This window comes from Biomphalaria glabrata, chromosome 14 (genome assembly GCF_947242115.1).
Source record: "Biomphalaria glabrata chromosome 14, xgBioGlab47.1, whole genome shotgun sequence".
Taxonomy (NCBI): Eukaryota; Metazoa; Mollusca; class Gastropoda; family Planorbidae; genus Biomphalaria; species Biomphalaria glabrata.
The window spans coordinates 32194693-32216246 of NC_074724.1; the positions used below are offsets into that span (position 1 = coordinate 32194693).

At 36.4% G+C, this 21554-nt stretch overlaps 2 long non-coding RNA genes across 14 annotated transcripts in view; one reads left to right on the forward strand and one right to left on the reverse strand.

Moving 5' to 3' along the window:
- The first annotated feature begins 1574 nt into the window (after nt 1-1574).
- Nucleotides 1575-21554, forward strand: part of LOC106073337 (uncharacterized) — an 84598-nt gene continuing 64618 nt past the window's right edge. The window contains exons 1-2 of one of the 4 annotated variants that reach the window (XR_008774800.1): nt 1575-1868; nt 7349-7447. This is a non-coding gene — a long non-coding RNA (uncharacterized LOC106073337). The remainder of the gene's footprint in view (nt 1869-7348; nt 7448-21554) is intronic. The other 3 variants (XR_008774799.1, XR_008774797.1, XR_008774798.1) reach the window with 3 other exon arrangements.
- Nucleotides 8811-21554, reverse strand: part of LOC106073339 (uncharacterized) — a 314185-nt gene continuing 301441 nt past the window's right edge. For 9 of the 10 annotated variants that reach the window (XR_008774790.1, XR_008774791.1, XR_008774789.1 and 6 more), the window contains one exon: nt 9324-13992. This is a non-coding gene — a long non-coding RNA (uncharacterized LOC106073339). The other variant, XR_008774787.1, reaches the window with a different exon arrangement.

Genomic DNA, 21554 nt, shown 5'->3' on the forward strand with positions numbered 1-21554 from the left:
AATGATTGCATTTGTCATTAAAGAATATGGGGTGGGGCGACTCCATATAAGAATTTCATTTATAGCATATATAAATTATATTAGTGACACATTTTAAATTTTGTAATTTCTTAACTAAAATAAAAAAAAAGAAAATTATTGGTTTGTCCGATGGGTTGAGGGCTATTGCATGTATCGCCTTTCCACCTGGTACAACCCTTTTTCATTTTATATTTACTACTAATAAAATTTAAAATTAGTGTGTGGTGCGACATAATATACACATCGATTCAGATATCATTATGTAGCTTATATAATATAAATTCAACTAATTTGTTCACAAACTATGATTTCTCCATAAAAATAGGACCACCACCCCCTCAGAGGGCTAGAGTGGGGAGGGCAGTAGAAGCAATCGCCCCTCCCTCCCCCCACCTCACCGAATCTACCAAGGTACCAGAAGGGGGACGACATAATCTAAAAATTAATATAGCAATTCAACTAATTTTGTTCACAAAACTATGATTTCTCAATAAAAGTAGGACCGCTCCCCCCCAGACTCAAAGGGTTTATCTGGTAAGGGCGGTAGATGTATTCACCCCCCCTCCCCCCAAATCGGCCTACAGAGGAACGACATAATACAAAGATCGGTTAAAATATCAATAGCAAGTTTTAACCATATAGATATGTAATGGATTCTGTTAACAAGCTGTTATTTCTACAAACATAGAAATAAATTTGTAATAAATAGATTGATACCAACGCCTCCTCCCCACCCACCAAATCGGCCAACATACTAGAGAGGGGAAGGGGGGGGGGGCGAAATAATCTAAAAATAGGTTGAAATATAAATAATTAGTATATATTATTAACATAAGTAATACATTGGTATACAAATTGTGTGATATATTTCTATGCGCATGTGGCCCGCGGGACGTAATTTGCCCACCCCTGATTTAGAGTAATTTGTTGAAGTCAGACAACCATCAACAACTAGAAGATCAAGGTCTGACACACAAAAGTTTTTTTTTTTCTTGTTTCTACTTTGGTATCATCCCCAAAGGCTCATGTGGGCTATCACCCCTGTAAATTTCACACCCCCACAGATTCATAACATGGTCTCCCCAAATGTAGGCCCTATGTAGAAGTTTTGTCATTTTGGTAGAAATTTCCTTTTTAAAAGAGAAGCGCCAGTTACTTGAGCGTTTAAAATAGCTATTTAGATCTTAACGGTTGGCCTACTTTGTTTTATGCGTTCTTCGGAGTGGAAAAATATTAGGCCTAGAGTCTACATGATGCCTACATCCTTGCTGAAACTTCACGATGGAAGGCTACGGATGGAAGGCGGGCAGGGTTCGAACCCGAGACTAAAGAGACGACAGTCTAGACTACCACCCGACCAGGCAGCCTCTAGAACTTCTAATATTATTTTATGGTGATTTTAATTGTGACAATGAAATGACAATAATTTAATTCTCTATTACTATTAGGCCTATATTATATTTCAAAAATGTGTGTCAAATCTAGATTTTCAAGATCAATAAACATTCCCTTGCCAATTAATTGTTACTTGATTGGTAATGCTACGCTGTCTCCTGTTAGATCACTGAACTGTAAATGACACTAGTACACTACTTTGAGTTAGGTGCAAAATACTGTAGAAACCTCTCAACACATTGTTGTTGACCTGATGACCTCCCGGTAACCCCTGGTTATTTTCAGGAGAAAAAAATGACCGGAAGAGAGGTACTAGTATAGTAGATACAGACTCTTGTAAATACTAAACCGTAAAGGCTTATCGCTAAGCAGACGATACGATTTTACGAATCTGAGGCAGCAGGCGTGAAGCGTTGCCGATGGAACTGACTAGAAAATATGACTCCAAGAAGGTTAATTTTTTAAAATTTATTTAAATAATTCTTTGGTATACTATTAATTATAATTAATGTAAATCTAGATTAGAAAATTAGATTCTAGACCTAGACGTCACATCTATGATCTTATTATATAATATAGTTTAGTAGACGTTACTTCAAAAAAAAAAAAAAAGATGATTACACACTTTACGTCCTAGGCGACCTAGGCGTCATGCATATCATACTCATCATACTGATACTGACAAATAGCGACATAGATCTAGTAGTATTCAGTTACTATACTATATACACACTAACACAGTATGAGAGCATCTTCAGATCTTGGCATCTAATCTATTCTAGGATCTAGACTTATACAAGTTATAGAGCTACTAGTAGTAGTAGTACTCTACATGAATCGACATTCATGATAATCATGAATCATGTCATTATCTCTTATATCTCTTCAGTTGGTCGATTACTAGGCCTTCTATACTTATACTAGAATCTAAAATAAAATCTATACTACTGAACTAGTCAAACTAGAATTACTAGATCTAGATATATATAATTGTATAGATCTAGATCTATATACTTATATTATAGATTTATATTTATTACCATTATAATTATCTATACATAGATAATAGTTTATATATAAATTAACTTAATAAGTTTTAAATAAGTAATCTACACTAGTACTCACTAGTAGTAGTAAGCCTAGGCCTATCTAGTAGATCTACTATCTAGAAGTTAAAGCTAGTAAGGTCTACTCTAGGCCTAGGCATGTTATTGTTAGTCTATATACCATATAGCCATAGGTCTACTATATACCAATATAATAAATAATTATATAATATTATAGTATAATATAGAATTATAGATCTAGATCTAGACTCCTCACTATTTATATATAATAGAATAATGTATAGATCTATATAAATAATTAAATTACTCTTTCTAAAAAAAAAGTCCAAAAATATAACATTTAAGGCTCATAAGCAGAGACATTAATGTCTTCTTAAATTACGAGTTAATATTGTTTCAGATGCCTCTCAGGAAAACCGTTCAAATTAGAAATGAAACAACTTCTATTACAAAAAAAAAAATTGTTTAATTAATTTTTACAACATTTATTATTATTTAAACATACATGGATAATAGTAATATTAATTGAATTGAATCTTCGATCTTGTAATCTATTGGACAGATGATGTAAAGGTTATCTGTTTCTTTGGCTAATGGTTAATGAGCTGGGTGTCATGGGACCAGCACAACTACCAACCACCTTTACTTCCCCCAACTTAAGTCAGAGCTGGGTGGACTCAGGACATCCTTAAAATTTCAAAATAAAAAATCCCATCTTCAATGAGATTCAAACCCAGGACCTCTTGGTTCAGATGAACAATCTGTTTAAAGGTCTCACTTTTACAAAATTTACAGAACTAATGACTCATTTATTACTTGGGTTTCTTTTGGTAATGTCTTTGTTACTGATATGTATCGGTGAATCATACTGTGAGTTCTGATGACTTTAGGTGACATTGAAATCCAGGCCAGTATACAAGCACAATGTGTATAAACACTACACATTTTTTTCTAAGTAATTTTATACTTTTCCCGATATAAACCAACTTTGTCAAATACACCACATGCAATAGTATTCATTTTAAGGAGTTCAACAAACAAGAAGAAAAAACACTTTAAGACCTTGCAATCTATAGAGCAGATGAATAAACGCCATCTGTTTATATGGCTGACAGAGTACCGTGTCATGTGGCCAGCACAATGACCAGCCGCATTTACTTTTCCTAACTAATGTACTACCTACCTACTATATTTGGGTGCGAGTCCTAAAAATCCTGAAATTCAAAATCCCAGTTTTTATCATGATTTGAACCCAATAGGTTAGCAAAATAGAATCATCTTTAAAAAATTTCCAACTTCAAACTTGTGTATTGTAAAGCTTTATATGTTAGAATAGTCAGAGAACCCATACTTCCAATATCTTTGACAATCCTTGGCAAATCCTCATTTGATTCCTAAGGGAATCGTGACCCACAGGCAGAGAACTGCTGTTCTAGACTAGACTAAAGTTAATCTTATCTCTAGACTTCTCAACCTCTGTTGTCTAGATCTATCTAACTGAGATGTATCATTGTCATTTCAATATATGATCAATTAGAATTTTTATGAACCAGAGTCTAGATTTACCTAGACTAGGTGCATGAGCTGCATGACTATACTGAATGCACCTTAAGCTGTAGTAATTGACTAATTATATTCTATATCTAACTTCTCTAGATTTCCATTTAATCCAAAATGTGGATCTAGATTCTATATCTGCTTGTATATATAATATATACTTCAAGTCTATATTCCTATACCTATACATCTACATAATTTTTTGTTTTGCTGTAGTCTACATTTAGTCAAGTCTAGATCTTACTGTTGGACATTGTTCATGAATGACCATTATAAAAATGACCTAACTGGATAAAAGGTACAATACTTTTAAAAAACACATATGACTTTGTTGGCCTTAATGACAACTCAGAACATGACAAACATTCTAAATTTTTAACCTCAGCAGAAATAAACCCCACAAACCTACATCATTGAACCCTCCCTTATGAAAAAGTAAATCATACTTTTTAGATTGCCCCAGTTTAAGACACCTCAGAGCCTACTACCACAAGAACCCAGCTTAAACAACTATGGTAGTACGAAGAAGAGCAAGTTACATATCCATGACACAGACATGACATGTCATTGACATCTGTCTTTACTCTTCTCTCAATTAGTGAGTCTAGTTACATGTATTGAAATTATTTTTTATGGACAGCTGTTCATGTAAAAGTAAGCTTTTCACAAATTGGACACAGAAAGTCCTTGTGACATTTTGTGGTTAAGTTTTTAACTAAAATTAAAAAAAAAAAAAATTCTAAAGGTATATATTTGGCTTGCTGGGATTTTACTTATTTATGAATAAACATTTGAAGATAAAATGGACTGATAAATAAGCTTTAACATTTTGTTGTTTTGTAGTCATGAAAAAAAAAGTACTTTGAGGAGACGTTCTAAAAGATAATTTGTCTGTTGTTATGATCCAGATATATCTGCATTCTTTTTGATTCTGCTTTTCAAGTTAGCACACTAACAAAATGATGGAAAAGAAAATATTCTAATATTGTGCCTTCTAAAAATATCCTCCTTTAATTATTGCTTTTGTTGTTTTGGAACTTGCAGCCCCACAATAAGCAGGGTGATCACAAAGATATTAAAGCCTTGAACAGTTTGTGTATGTCATAACTTTACAAAGTTACACCTCTCATTGCTATTAAAATTGGTGTTAAAGCTAGAAAAATGTTGAACCAGAAAATGTTTTCTGTGGTTTGTAGGCATTGTGTAAACGGAATCTTGATCACATGCTTACAAGCTGTCAGTGACAGTCATCAAAACTGACTCTTAAATGTCATTTGTAAATTTGTTTCTTTGATATTTTTTTTTGATGCTGCTAGTCTACAAAAGTTGTTATGTTTTTTTTTTTTAATTATTATAACATCTTGGCTTTTGATTTATAAAAGTTTTGAAAATGTTATTCAAAGTCAGTCATATTCAGCACTAGTAGTAAATCTTGGTGAATGATTTTTTACTGAAATTAAAATAGACTTCATTTTAAGAGAAAGGAATAAATGCTTTCCCTGGCTATTTAGGTATTTGCTTAGTTTTAAGGATTACCTACATAGATTAGTCCTGCATGTTTTATTGGGAAAAAAAAACATAAACATTTTGACATAACATAATTGCACAATAATATCAACAAATGAAATAAAGTTTTTCTTTTTTTTTTTCTTGTATCAAAAAAATACAAGATTTTATTGTGGAAAGTGTGTACAGAATATTTGAATTTTTTACAACTCATTTCTTATTATCAATTCTCTAAACATCTTTTACCACTTGATTAAAAACATTCACATTTTTAAACAGAAAAAAAAAAAAAATTTTATGCAATGTTTAACAAGATATTAATAAATATAGTTCTTATAAAAATATTGTTTATTAATAGGTTTAAACCTTACTGGATATATTTAAACTTTGAATAGTTTTTGTTTTTTTAATTATGATTTATTTATGACTTTCTGCTGGCAGTAAAATATTTATACTTGCATTTAATGTGAGGGCATAGGAAAAGACACAAGACTCTAGACCTACATTTTTTTTTTCAGATAAAATTTAATAGATTAAGGCTAAGGCTTACAAAATATGAATGTCAAATCTTGATAAGAATTCTTTAATATCACTATTATTTATTATATTTGTTGATACAAAAAATAATTTCGGGCGTCTATGATTTAACTAAAGCTGTTATTCTATAAAAAAAGGGCTGATGTAGTATATACATTTAAATCCAAAGACAAAAAGAAACATATTTTTGAAAGTGTATAAAAAAAACATTTTAATATATAAATATGTCTTTTTATTTTTCTTATCCTTTTATCTGCATGGTAGTTATTTCCCTTGGACTCACTGCTTTCTCTCTATCAAAGAAATTAATGTGTCAAAAAATATTATTCCAGGGGTAAATTGAGTTCACATCTATGCCTACATTTTTTTTTTTGTTAGCCTTTAGTTAGAAAACAAAATTTGTCAATACTACAGAGTTTTATCAGCAAAGATTTCCCAATTATACTTGTCATTTCCCTACATATGGTGTTGTCTAGACACAACTTTAGTAGACAACTTGTTATTTTATGGCTAGACAAATTTAGACTGCTTATAGTATCAGAGAGAATAGGTTATTAAAGTTATTTTGGATGAATGAAGCAATGATGATGTTTAATTATGGTCTTTGCTGTTTTTTCAAAACTTGACGGTTGGTTCCTTTAGATGAGGGTATTTTCAAATTTAATAAACAAGCAATAGGATTGATCAAGAAACACTTCAAAATGATCACATTTGTAAAATAGTTATGTCATAGCAAAGTTTACAGCTCCAGAACTGAACTAATCACCCCATGTGTCAGTATTTGATTCCAGTTTGTTTTTCAGTGCTTAAAAAGATGTATTTAACATATTACAGTCCCCCAAAACTTGGCATATCTGATAACCTGGCAGTCCTTATAACAGTGCCACACCTTTGCAGGACATAGAAGAAAATCCTGCATGCTATCATATTATAGACAAAAGGACAATGTGCATCTAAAAAAATTATAGACAGCTTTATGCCTTCATAGCATACTTTCCCTTGTTAAATTGTATTTGTGCTGATGTATTTTTCATTTTAACCCCATTTCCCTTAACCTTGCACGTTCACAAACTAGGGCGCCACAAGGTTCACATTACAGTTTTTGGGGACTGTATCACATTCACAATTTATATATATATATATATATGTGTACACTGAATATATGCCTGACACTTTCTCTATTATTTTTGTATCTTAGGACTAGAAAAACATTTCTGTCCGAGACTCTACTTTTGCTCTAAACACAATTCTCTGTTCATTCTTAGGCTGCTGATGTCCACATCATGATGTTTTGATGCCACACTTCCTAGTTCCTAAGGCCACAACCTGGGCTCGGAGGCACAAATTATGGTCTCAGGGAAAAGGTAGGGGCAATCTCTTTAGTTGACAATCTTTTTAGTTAGCCATTCTGTGTATCCTTCTTCACACCATTGTCCATTCTTTTTTCTGTTTGGCTGGAAAAAAAAAAATATATGTCCAATTAATACTTGAATTAGCACAATTAAAGTTGTCATTACATGAATTGTAATAGTTGGATTAAATTGTGTGAATTTAAGAATGCAATATATCTCATTCTTTCTGTTAGGTATGCTGTAGACTTAGAGGTGCATCTTCACAATACTATGTAGGATACATGTTAACATTAAATAAGTCACTTAACACTTTCAGATGTACTGAACAAGTAATAAGGCAGTTAAAATGTATATGAAGGCAAACATGAACTCTTCAGTCAAAAAAAAATGTCTCCTACTTACTAGTTAAACTAGGTCTATGTACTTTGCGCTATCAAAAACATTCGTCACTCTGCATAAGAAGTAACCAAAAGTAACCAAAAAATAGTTATGACTTCATTCATGAGACACTGTAAATGATAGCTTGTGAACATTTTCATATCAAAATGTAAATTGCCAATGTAAATATGTAAAGAAATGTGAAATACTTAGTATTTAGTGATTCTGAGTATTTATTCTTGCACTGCATTATGTTTACTGTCTATTTTTTTCCATAAGCAACTTGTTTCAGTGTAAATATAGTTTTAAGGGATATAGGAAGCCCCCCTCCTTTTTTTTTCTCTTCATATTAGGGCATGCTGATTTATGTCATTAAAACTAGCTGTTAGTAAAACTTTAGTTCCTTTTTCAGACCTTGCGATCTATAGGGCAGACAATGTTAAGGTCATCTCTTTCTTTCTTTGGCAAACGGTTAATATCATGTGCCAGCACAATGCCCAACTGCCTTTACTTTCCCTAATTTATGTCAGGCACCCATTAAAGTTGAGTGGACTCAGGGGCTTCTTGAAAGTCCCAAAATTAAAAATCCCAGTCTTATCGAGATTCAAACCCAGGACCTCCAGGTTAAAAAAAACTTTACCACTCAGCCACCGCGCCCCCAGTAAAACTTTAGTATAACTTTGAAGGAATACTTTGTTTAAACATCATGTCCTCGTTACATCACAATTAATTGATTAAGAAACACAATATATATATAAACACAATTCTAAACCAAAAAAAAAAGGCTTTGCAATATAAGCATGTTTGTTTGTTTAAGCGGTAAAGATAACAACTAAAATTTATGTCAGACTGTATCTAGACTGTGAGCACAAGGAAGACCACGGTGTAGTTTTGGAAACAAGCTTCTAGCTTTCATTCTAAAAACTCATCATTTCTGGGGGATTGTTTCAAATAAAATTTTTAGATTGGGGGGGTGGGGTGGGTGGGTGTTGCTATACCAGCTTCACTAGCTATTAACAACTCTTATAAAATTTGGTGTCAAATCTCTCTCTCTCTCTCATTTGAAGGCTCTAAACAAAGGATTTTTTTTTGAAAGGCTAAATATTGATAAAAGGCTGGTAATTAGCTTCCCTGCATAAAGGTTGACTGCAACTGTAACATTTGGATAATCGCCATGAATTATTTTTAGTGTCAAAAGCCCTGATTCAGTCCTTTGTTTCTAGTTATGTAATAATTCATTTCCTCTTCTACGATTCTGGTGTGTTGGTACGCAATGACAACATATCCCTGATTACAGCTTAGTAAACACACTGCTGCATTCACGTTTACACATTGCCACGTTCACGTGGACACACTGCTGCATTCACGTTTACACATTGCCACGTTCACGTGGACACACTGCTGCATTCACGTGGACACATTGCCACGTTCACGTCGACACACTGCTGCATTCACGTTGGCGCTTTTCTGTTACATTCTGTTTGTTCTTCAGGTGTGCATCAATCTGGGAAGAGAGACAAGATAGTGTGTTGGTAATCAGAAAACAAAACAAAACTTTACATTGCTCCTCTAGACTGTATACTTTAGAAACTATTCTTTCCCCAAGAAACTTGAGCACGCCAAAAAAAAAATGTTTTGGGATAGAAAGAGTGAAAGAAAGAAATGAGTGGGAAGGAGAAAGTCCTAGACCTGTTGGGGGAATGTAATCATTTGTCTACTAATTACACCAAACCACTTAGTGTCACGTGACACCCTGGCCTCTTTTTCTACTCATCACCTGGCCTACATAATACGATACTGTCCTTGCTGGAATAACGCTTGCGGGGTGTTGCTAGTAAGGCTGTTAAGGTAGATATATGGTGTACTGTCTCTGCAATAGACTGGCCTCCTTCAGTCGCGAAGCGACCATGGATCATCCCATGGAAATGAGATGAATGCCTGGGCATAAGTTATGGTCGGAACGATGTCGCCCACACATCAGTTCCCCCCCCCCTTCCACGCAGCTGATGTATCCAAAGGAACTGCAGTGCCGATACAGTTTGGAGTCAGCGACGTCGCAGGTTCTGCCAGAGTGTAGCACTGGGTGCTGCAAACTGCCTAAGGGTCGCCAGCTCCTGATTTTTTCTCAGGGTTGACTCCCGAAGCCTTTCCCATGATTGGGTATAGCTGTAAGGCAACAGAGTTTTGAATTAAGAGTTTTCCTTCTCTTAGGTGAGTAGCCAGCCATGGCTAACGAGCCCCTCCTGCCCGAAGCTTACTGGTTAAGGCGCCAGTTACTCGCCCTTGTCCCTTCTCCTGTTAGTGAGTTGTTGTTATAGTGTAGTTGTAATATACTATTTCCAGATAGTTTCTACCTTTTCTGAAGCCCAAAGTTACACACTACCCCACATCTGTGGCATTTTACGTCTCGAGAGACGATCTTTTCCCTTTGCAACCTCTTGTGTGACTAAAGAGGCCAAACCTTGATACACAGCTGCGATCACAGGTTGGGCATATGCGATCCAGGCACCGTTGCAGCTGCTGTTGTGTATGGTATCTGCAATCCGAGACCCTTCCTTTATGCTCTCTCTCCATGAAGTTCTATCCAGTGCTACTTTTTCCCAACATGGAGATATATAAAACAACAAATACGGATGAGTTTATAGCTGATAACAGATTTATGCTATGGATTATTTAGCTTAGAAATTATTCTGATTACGGTTTAATAGTAATGACCAAACAACGTATAAAGCAGAAGGCCTAATGACCATATTTAACTCGTGGTGCGGTGCTGTCCGGCCCTCGAAACTTGGGACCACACTGCAGAATTAAGCTGCAGAAGACTGATTGTTTATCTCAATGATCTGACTCGCGACACATTCAGTTGCTAGGCCCGTCAGACTTGCAAAGCTTGGGCAGCACTGATTGTTTTAGATTGTTAGGCCTTATACAAGAATTTTTTTTTTTTTTGCTTACAAGGTCATTTCTTCTTAAATCAACATAAAAAAAATAAATAATAATGTTTAATCTATACAGCTTGTTTCATTTCTTTCTCAATTTTTTTTTTTTTTTACAAACTGAACACTTGGGTGTGTGCAAAGTAGACAGATAATTAAAAAAAAATTGATTTGTAACACAGATTAAGCCTCAAGAAAAGGGAAAGAAATAAAACGAATATTTTATTTTCAATCTCAAATAAATAATTTTGTTTAAGGTCATAGCAGACGTCTTAAGTTGTAGCAGACTAATTTGTCTTAGGTTATAGCAGACTAATTTGTCTCAGGTTATGGCGACCAATTAATGTATACTTGCTATTAGAAATACTGATTAGAATTGTGATTCGATCACCAGTCCATTTCTTTACAAATGTCCACTCAAAATTGCCCTGACCCACAGAAATGTATTTTAAATATTCATTTGGATAAGATAACCAATCAAAAGTCTGAATTAACTTTGACACATACAGTCAGAAATACTTTCTTACTTTAAATCAATGTCCTTACATACTTGTAACAAAGTATTGATCAATATGTCATTCAAAACGATGGGCTTATTCTAATTGGAAGTTACACACACAAAAAAAAAAGACTAGATAAACTTCTGACACCAGTGTCATAGTTGGCATCACCTAGCCAGAATGCTACCGGCGACAGAGTTTGATCTAGTCCTTGCGAGCCAAGAGTTGCAGCGAGTTCATACCACGGGGAAAGCTAGCAGATTGTACTGTTCTTCAGTAATGGTGTAGTTCTTAACAATACAACCTACTACCTCACTTCGGGATATTCTCATCGTAGGCTCCCACCGGTCAAGACTTTCGCCAGTGGCCCTGACACTTTCATACGCTTTGGCCAGTCACGGCTTTCAAGTAGTGTCTAATTTGGCCTAATGAATTAGATAAATATTATTTGTGTGTGTTTTGTGCTGTGGTTTCGTCACAAAATAGCCACCGTTAGTCATTTAAGTACATATTTGTATTGATTTAAAGGCTGGATGAAAGTTAAAATCCCAAACTCTTATAAATCTGATGTAGCTGTTAATTCCCTGCAATGCTGTCCTCCAGCGATGCTGGTTCTGCCAAAAACAAATAATGTAAACCTTTTTTTCCGTGTCGGCCCATACCCATAGATGCAAACTTGTGAAAGGGACGCCATAGGCGCACAAGTTCGGTTCTACGGGTTAGAGCAGGCACGGCTATGTTTTTTTTTTTTGTTTTTTTGTATGTGAGTATTTATGTATTCAGAAATGATGCTTGCGTCATCATCCCCCCCCCCTCCGGTGCTATCGTCGCTGCCAATTTCCAGTTAGCGCTGATAACATGGCACCGTGATAACACAGGCGGAGACACACGCTTGTGACACCGAGTCGCGCCCCTGCCAGGACAGATAATAACTCATTACCCCTTCAGTTGTGCCCGCGGATCGTGAGCGGCGCGCGTTGCCTGCTGCTGCCAGTTCACGCCCCCCCCTTCCCCAAGTAAAGTCAAGTTATCAAGCGGTGCATCTGTGAGTGGCTTGACTAAGTTCACGTTTCATTCTTGGACACTGTGTCAAACGTATCACAGGCGCAACATTTTCTCTTCTGCTTAGCCAGCAAAACAAGTTGTACGCGATAAGAACTGTTTCTTCTCATTAGGGAAATCCCATTAGTTCCAGTCCAAGTCTGTCTGGCTCGACAAAACTGGCTCTGCTCTCCAGTGGTTCTCGTGGCGTAAGCATCGGAGTCAGGGCTGAAAACAATTTTCGTTTTCTATCCTAGTACATTTTTACAGACATTCCTTAGAACACTTCCTGAATCTGTGTCGTTCTAAACGTATGGTGGTATTATTTCCCTTCCTGTATTGTAGCTCTTTCTCGTTTTTACATGTAGTCACTAGCTGTGTATTTTCTTTACACTTGGTTCATGTCTAGTGTATGTCTACATTTGCCCATAAGTCATTGGGTTGACAACCAACACGTACAGTGTGAGGATCTTGTGGTGCTGTCTCTGCTTCCCCTGTAACTTTTTTTTTTTTTTAGTTTTCATGTTTTGGTGTGGACTCAAACCCATCCGCCAGCTGACAAAAGAGGAATGGAATAAATGTGGTGTTATTGTCGCCTGTTTTGTTCATGAAAAGAAATTGTTTGTCACCATTTCAATTGTTAATGTGATTGCTAATAAGTGGTATTTGATAGAGAGAACGTGTTTCGTTTCCAACCAGTTCTCCTCTGCGACACTTTCATGCTGCAGATTTCGTAAGGTGTCAGTAGGACTTCATTGGCAGCCGTCCCGAAACGATTGAAGGGAAACAAAAATATGTTTGTATGGAATGGAAAAGGGTGAATGTCTTAACTGTTCTTCTTATGATCAAGAACACAGGAATACATTGACCACGTCCATGCTTGGACTGGCTTGGGCCATACTTGATATTTACATTCACCATTCAATACCTTTTTTTTACTTAAAACCTTTTCACGGACATGCATTGAAAAGTAAAAAAATAAAGTTCTCTTTTAGACCATGCGGTCTATAGGGCAGATGATGTAAAGGACACTCCCCCCCCCCCTTAAAGTGCGAAAGCCAAGCGCTTAATATTCACCCACCGCGCGTTCTGACATGCACAAATTTCCCATATTTAGAAAGTGCCATTTTCCCACTTTTTCCCCCCGTTTCTTGGTCAGATGAAGAAAACTTCTTAAGGCCTCATTGTTGTAAGAGCCGAAAGTGTTTCATCCCTAGTCTGTTCTCATTGGGAAGAAGCTCATTTCACTTGTGATAAAAAAAAAGTGATTATAAAAACCCAATCAAAACAGAACTGAAAAAATGACTTGTGTGGGGATATCTAGTAGATAATTCCTTTTTTTTTTTCTCTTGAAACGTGGTCGTAGACTAGATCTAATAGCTTATTTAATATAGATATATAATGGATGGTATCTGTGTTTTTTTGTGTTTTTTTTTGCTATTAAAGTGTTTAGTACAGCACGCCGTAGCTTTGTACTGATGACCAGTTGAGCGTGTCTACACAAACCAATGACATTTGATTATTTAAGCACAAACTGCACCCAATCATTGAACATTAGCCCCGCTACAATGTAAAGAAAAAGAAAGAAAAAAAACACAGCAATGACCTTATCACTTTGACTGAAGGGTCCACAATTTAGTCCAATCGATAATCCAATAGGATTGCTTTAGTTGTTTCTGTCCAGTGTAGGTGTGCAGACATTCTAAAGAAGAGACAATAATAATACAATTTCATTTCCTGTTTACAAAATAGCACACAGAAGATATTTACTTGATATAACTTATAATAATTAATTTAGAACAAATCTGTTCATGTCTGAATGATAGGTGAATACAAAATATTGATATCTGCCTTACTTTATTACAATGTAAAAAAAAATTACCATCTGGACATATTTATTGCTTGGGGGCCGGTGGGTTAGCTAATACCACCCCTTTCACATTGAATGTTCGATAACTATTAAATAATTCTAAGGACTATAGGGGACATTTCACTGAGAAAATCATATTTGCTTTTCTGTTCTCATATATATATATATATATATACAACCACGGCTCATGACTTAGAAAAGAAATAAATCTCAGTCTGAACTCTCGAGATATGAAATTAAAAAAGAAAAAGAGTTTCTCCTCTCATACTCGTAGACTTAGATCCGTTGTTTATGGGGAAAAAAAAACGCTTATCAGTTGCAGCCCGAGCAGATGACACAACTATGATGCAATTAACTACCTATTAAATCTTGCTTTAGTACAGATGTTTATATGGATGTGCATACAATTTTTTTAAAATAAATGTTGGCGCTTTCGAAAGACCATATGTAGCTATTGTACCTACATCAAATATAAACATTTCTATTTGTAAAACTAATATTCATAGGACTAATACAGTACCAAAACCTCGAAAAGTGCCTTCTCCATCGGTACCATTTCAAAAATGTTTATGAATAGAATAAAACATCTTACTTTGAAAAAAAACAAACATCTAAGGATTAGCCTTCAGAAATCAGAAAACCAAAAGTAACTGTTTCACCCTTTTGATAATTAGTCAAGATACTGTGGATGGCAAACATTGTTTTCAATAGTTTTATTTTTTTTGAGGCCTAAACGTGAGTGACGGACAGACAGACAGACTACTTAAATCCAAAAGCATTAAAAAAAATCCTTTTAAGGTCCTTTAAAAAAAAGTCATATTGTTGACATCAACACGTTTAGACTTTACCGTGGTCAAGCTATGTTATCACGATCGATGTTATATTGTTTAGAAAACTTTAACAAAATAGGAAATGGAATTGTTGTTCCAACAACTATTTTGACACAGATTTTTTCAACATGAACATAAGCTTTATTTGTAGATGATTTAATGAGTAATGGCGATATCTCTTGCTTCTCCCACTTGTCTCTTGTCCCCTTATATACTTCAACGATTGAGTGCCATAGAACAAATTTTAGATAGACATAGAATAGTCAACCTAGTCGAAATCCAAGGCAATCGAGAGAGAGAGATACGGGGGAAAGCACTGTGTAATTGAGTCATGACGAAGCGTGACACCACCAGTCTGCTCTCATTTGGAAGGCTGCACACACACTGCAGCCACGGCCTGTCGTCTGTTTAGGTCTGTGTGTCAATAACCCAGCCAAGGTTATCGAAGATTGCAGTCACTGTGTCCTAGTTTTAGAATACCAAACGACAGCAACTTTTTTTTTTTTGTGTGTGTTATTGTTGACGGTTGTGGGGAAGGGCACGGTCTAGCTGCTCTAGCAGTATGTGTATTTAGTCTGGTTATGCAGGAGGGCAAAGGGTTGGGGGGAATGTATGGTGGTGTCAAGTCCATGGTGCTAACCGCAGGTGTACCTACACTAAAAAAGCTGGTAATATAAAAAAAATAAATCATTGGCAGATCCGACTAACCCCGCTGACAAGACAGACTTATTGTGTCCGTGCAGTTCGCCCCTGTTGACCCCACTCAGTTCTTTTAATAGTAGTACACTTTCCACTTGGTCATAAAAAAAACAACAACCCCTGTATTATGCGCATACGTGTCTACTGCTAACATTACGGAACCGGCTGTCCCCCTCCATAAAACCGCCATCAAAGAAAGTGTCACATTATCGTCTATGACCAAGAAAGGCATTGTGGCCCACATATTTCTTAGTAGCCCACGTGTGTTGTTAAGTACTTTTTTTTTTTTTTAGACGAAATTATTGTTCAATCTTCCCCGTTGGTAGGGATTTGTGTTTTTCTTTTGGGAGAGGGGGGGGGTGGCTTACAAATCGCGTCCATTTAGAAAACAATGCTACTTATTTTCTCGAGTTTTCAAAGTTAAATCAATCAAGCCTGTTCTACACTTGCATTCCAAAGCACCTGTACGTGGGACACGATCAAGCTTTTTCAACCATTTTATCTATGCAACCCTTGATTATTTATTGACTCCCTTAAATAAACCAACTAGGTAAGGCAGTTTGTTTAGTAAGTAAAAGTAGGTAATGGTGCCCCCTTCAGACCTTGCTATCTATGCGGACAGATGATGAAAAGCGCATCTATTTTTATGACCGACGGTTGACGAGGGTATCATAACAACGACCAATCGCCTTTACTTCCCCAGCTTATTTCAGGAGTTTTGGGCGTCCTAAAAATCCGGAAGCTGAAAATCCGTCTTCACCAGGATCCGAACTTGAAACCTCTCGGTTCGGAACTCAAGCACAATCAATATCACACGACCCTAAACATTGATCGACACAAGCTTTTAACTCTCCCCGAATATGAAAGTTAAAGAAAAACAAATTTCCTAACTTACCCGGTGCGAAGTTTTTTTTTTTTGTTTCTGATCCGTAAGTCTCAACGTACTAAACACATTTCTTTCGTTCATGCATTCGCACAAGTTTTTTGATGGAAACAAGTTTGTTAACAAAATGAGTAGAAACAGTGCATCCCCAACAAAATGAGTATAGAGACTAGAAGTGCCCCCTCCCTCCACCTAAAGATCAAGAGAAAGCATCTCCCCAGCCACTAAACTGTATTGCTGATTGTCTCATTTTGCCAGACTGCTCAAACATTCGCGACATCGATCATCTAGTGTTTCAGGCATGAGTGCATACGCGCCTCGTCATCGACCAGGCTGCACCGGGTGCGACAGCAGACGACCAATACTTCCACCCCACCTCCTCGTCTCACATGGCCGACCGTTACACATTTTTGTTTTTATTGCTGCCGTAAAGAAAAGGCTAACAATAAGAAACTGTAATTGAAAGATAACAACTAAGACTTTACGCGGCGGCGGGCTACGGGGGATATATTGAGAGTGTTTGGCGGAAAAACTGTTTGGACCAAAGAGTCCCAACAATACCGTCTGGTGCGATAGGTGGCCCAAAGCTGGCAGAAGATGATGTAACGTGACAGCAGTGTGCAGAGACGTTGCTGCTGGGAATTATCAGCCACGCATCCTTCCGTCGTCCTGTAATGAAGGTGATGATTGCTTGGCTTATACACAAATAGTCAACAACAACAAAGTGCGGAGGTGATGACGTGGACATGACTTTATTTCACTTGCCAACTCTGAGAGTCTTTTGTTTAGTGCCATTTCGAAAGAATTTCCCGTAGCTGTATGGGTTACTTATTGATTCCATAGTATGGTCATAAGTGTTAGGGTGTTAACACTCAACAATTAACACAATGTTTCAGTTCAATTTCTTACCTTCGTTTCCTTTTATTTTATGTCACATATTAAAAATATTACTTGTTTTATTTTACCAATTACAAAGAAATGATGTTTCAAGGGTTACAGGAGTTAGAAATAAAATGAGATTAAACTCAGTAGAAATGTTACTTCACCCCCCCCCCCCCCAAAACGTCCCCCAACTCCCGCCACTTGCAATAACTGCTGAGCTCCACATCCCAGTCCCGTCTGCTTGCTGCAGACTGCTGAATAGAAATCGTGTCACTGGGGCGAGTTGATGTGACGTCATTCGGTCACGATTGGTTGCTCCTCCGGCGTGTGTTTGTTTGGGTGGGAGACTGCGCGTGTGTGTGTGTGTGTCTGGGACAAAACACTTGACAAGCTGTTGAATAGCGCTTTAAAGACTAATAGCTCGAAAAAAAAAAAAAACACACTACATGAGCCATATGATAAAAACTCGACATGGAAACAATTTGAATTGAAAAAGCGATTTGCATTTCTACACTTTGAAGGTCTAGCTAAAGAACAAAGAGCTGAATTGAATCCGTTCGAGTTACTAAAAATAGCCATATGTCGACTGTTTGTAGTGTCACCACCGTTCAGCTATGAGATGAGGGTTTTATTTTTAAATCTATGCACTTGATATGGTTTTGTACTTGGTGATGCTATGGAATGTGTTACCGTGTCTAAGATTGTCTATGAATGACAGAAGGACATCTTTATAGAGAATGTGTGCAAAACTCGACCATATTATTCAACGTGTTAACTCTGAAATTGTGCATAGTGGTCTAGATTTCAAGGAAGCACAAGATTTAAAAGAATAATAAAATAGAACAAAACATAAGCCCCATGTCTGTTTCAATACACAAGGAGAGAACCACAAGACATGGGTCTTTGAACCAGCAACCCGAGCGGCGGTTGTTATGGTGATTGGCTATACACACCAGACGACCTGAAACCTGTATTGTCTAGGTTGGGCCACTTAGTTGTTTAATTATACTGAGAGAACGTAGTCTGTATAGAATTTTTTTTTATCCGTAGAAAAAAAAGAGTAAAAGTTTTTTAATTTGCAAGAACGATTCAGTGGTGACAAAAATATAGGTTTGGAAAAAAAAAGGGGGGGGGGGATTTACACACATAATTAAAAATGTTCCTCAACAATTAAAAAAAAAAAACACGTCGAAAGGATTGTACTAGTTAGTGTTTGATAACCCAATGATCCATCAGATTTAACAATTCTTAAAATCGTAATGGACAGTCCAAAGATGTAAAGGAACCGGTATATCATATAATATCTTGTTAGGTCTATAGCATTACAACCTGCTCTCTAATGAGAATACTGGTACACCATAGACATTGACCCCATTTGCTCTGATGGAAATACATGTACAGTTGTACACCATAGACATTGACCCCATTCACTCTAATGAAAATACATGTACAGTTGTACACCATAGACGTTGACCCCATTCACTCTAATGAAAATACATGTACAGTTGTACACCATAGACATTGACCCCATTCGCTCTAATGAAAATACAAGTACACCATAGACATTGTCCCCATTTGCTCTGATGGAAATACATGTACAGTTGTACACCATAGACATTAACCCCATTCGCTCTAATGAAAATACAAGTACACCATAGACATTGTCCCCATTTGCTCTGATGGAAATACATGTACAGTTGTACACCATAGACATTAACCCCATTCGCTCTAATGAAAATACAAGTACACCATAGACATTGTCCCCATTTGCTCTGATGGAAATACATGTACACCATAGACAGTAACCCCATTCGCTCTAATGAAAATACAAGTACACCATAGACATTGTCCCCATTTGCTCTGATGGAAATACATGTACAGTTGTACACCATAGACATTGACCCCATTCGCTCTAATGAAAATACAAGTACACCATAGACATTGTCCCCATTTGCTCTGATGGAAATACATGTACAGTTGTACACCATAGACATTAACCCCATTCGCTCTAATGAAAATACAAGTACACCATAGACATTGTCCCCATTTGCTCTGATGGAAATACATGTACACCATAGACAGTAACCCCATTTGTCTTTTTTTGTTTCGTTTTTAATATAAAATTTCCCCTAGATTGTTAGTGCTTTAGTTTAGAAAGAAAGAAATGGAAACAATGGATGAGGGTTAGATAATAAAAAGATGATGAAATGGTGACATATGCGTGTTGATATTTTGATATATGCATTTTGCTCCATTAAAATGCTTATGATTCTCCTTGTTTCCCCATAAGGATGTTTAATGTAGACTTTTTCTAGTCTACCGCCTCTTTCCTTATATAATTATTGTTTGTGGTCAGCAGTTGTCCAGCATTACAAGACAGATAGATGAAGGCATGTAGATGTATAAGATAATTGAAAACAAAACTTGTTGGCTAAAACTGTTCGAGAACAAGTGTAACATTGGATGGATGGCTTCACAATGGTCAGAAACTTACAATAGAACATGTCGAACGATAGTGAGTGAACTCTGGTGGTACTTTCTTAACGTAGAGTTTTATCCAAGGAAAGAACAATTCAAGCCTTTGACCTGGTTAAAAGGAGGGATTTGGTTACGCGAACTGTCACAGCACCCCTAGGACTAAAGTCAAGGGACAGATGATGACATCCAAGCCAAATGACGAGAAGCGGTACTGTTGGTCAGCGTATACACACCACTATAGCACGTGGCATTCAAATTCATTGACCAAATCAAAGGGACAGACTTGTATCTTATTTGTGTGTTTTGACTTATTAGTATTATCTATCTTTACAAAGTGGAATGTATTGTCTTTCCAAACTAATCTTTGTAATAAATAAAAACCACAGATGTATCTTTTTGATTAGTACACCAATGCTAAAAACTAATGTTGATTCTTCTGGCTTAACGATAATAAACTTCCCGCTTCAAGTCTTAAAAACGCAGTCGTCTGTACGAAGGCAAAATGGACCAGCTTTGAACGTTCAATGTTGCCTATATTTCTTACAAGAACTAGATCTAGATATATGTCTTTACATTGTATCTTCAACTTCGCAAGGGGTTTACACCTATGCTCTTCTTGTTGCTCTACCGTTGGTGAAAAAGCCAGTGATGGACTCTGATATCACCTTGTTGACCACAGTCTAAAACACCTTAGTTTAAAAAAAAAGAGATATTTTAAAAAGTGAAACTGTCACCTCTGGTTTCTCTAAATACTCAGGTATTGGCCAGTGATAGACAGTGACATGGTTTAAGGATGAAATAGATAGACCTGGTGACAAAGCAATTTAATTTTGGTAAATGTATTGTACCATTTAAAGCCCCGATCAAAAATAAATTATCCATCAATGCTAATTTCAATGTTTAGATGCAAGAGACTTTTAGAATGTGTACCAGTGGTTCAGTGCGCAATATTACCTTTATTTTGTTGTAAACCTGTAAGTACATCTGGTTTGATTTAGATCTGATTGTGTTAGGAAAATGCCATTAATTGTGTGTGTTTAGAAGAAATAAGCAGTTTCAAAAACAAACTTGGTTGTGCCCTATACATGTGATTGATTCGACATCTTATTTCATTAACCAAATGATTTAACCCTCGACAGTCTAAAACAGCAAGTCGATATCGGGAGACACACTCAGGTCTTAGGGCATTGTGAATACATAACCACTTGAACAGGATTCCTTCTTAACCCCCCCCCCCTTCCCCAGTCTCAACCTCCAATTGCTTGCAACTAGCACTACGTAAGCAGACTGCAGTCTATTTTTAAACTGGGTCATTGACTTTTTCAGTTTTCTTTTCACGGGCCCTCCCCCTCCAACCATTCCCCCCACTCACTCTTACACACACATCCAATCAATAGTTCACACACACTTTTTTTTTCCATTGGGTTTCGCGGCCGCTTCTCTTTGTGCCAATAGTTTTTCATGTGATGTCTATTTCCTCCCCCCCCTTCCCTTTTTCCTTCTCATTGTTGGACTGCCTTACTTACAATACTAACAACTCTCGAAACGGTCTCTTTAAAATCTGATTTTTTTTTCTTTGGGACCTTAGAGTTGAGTCTAGAGAGGTTCCAACACATAATACT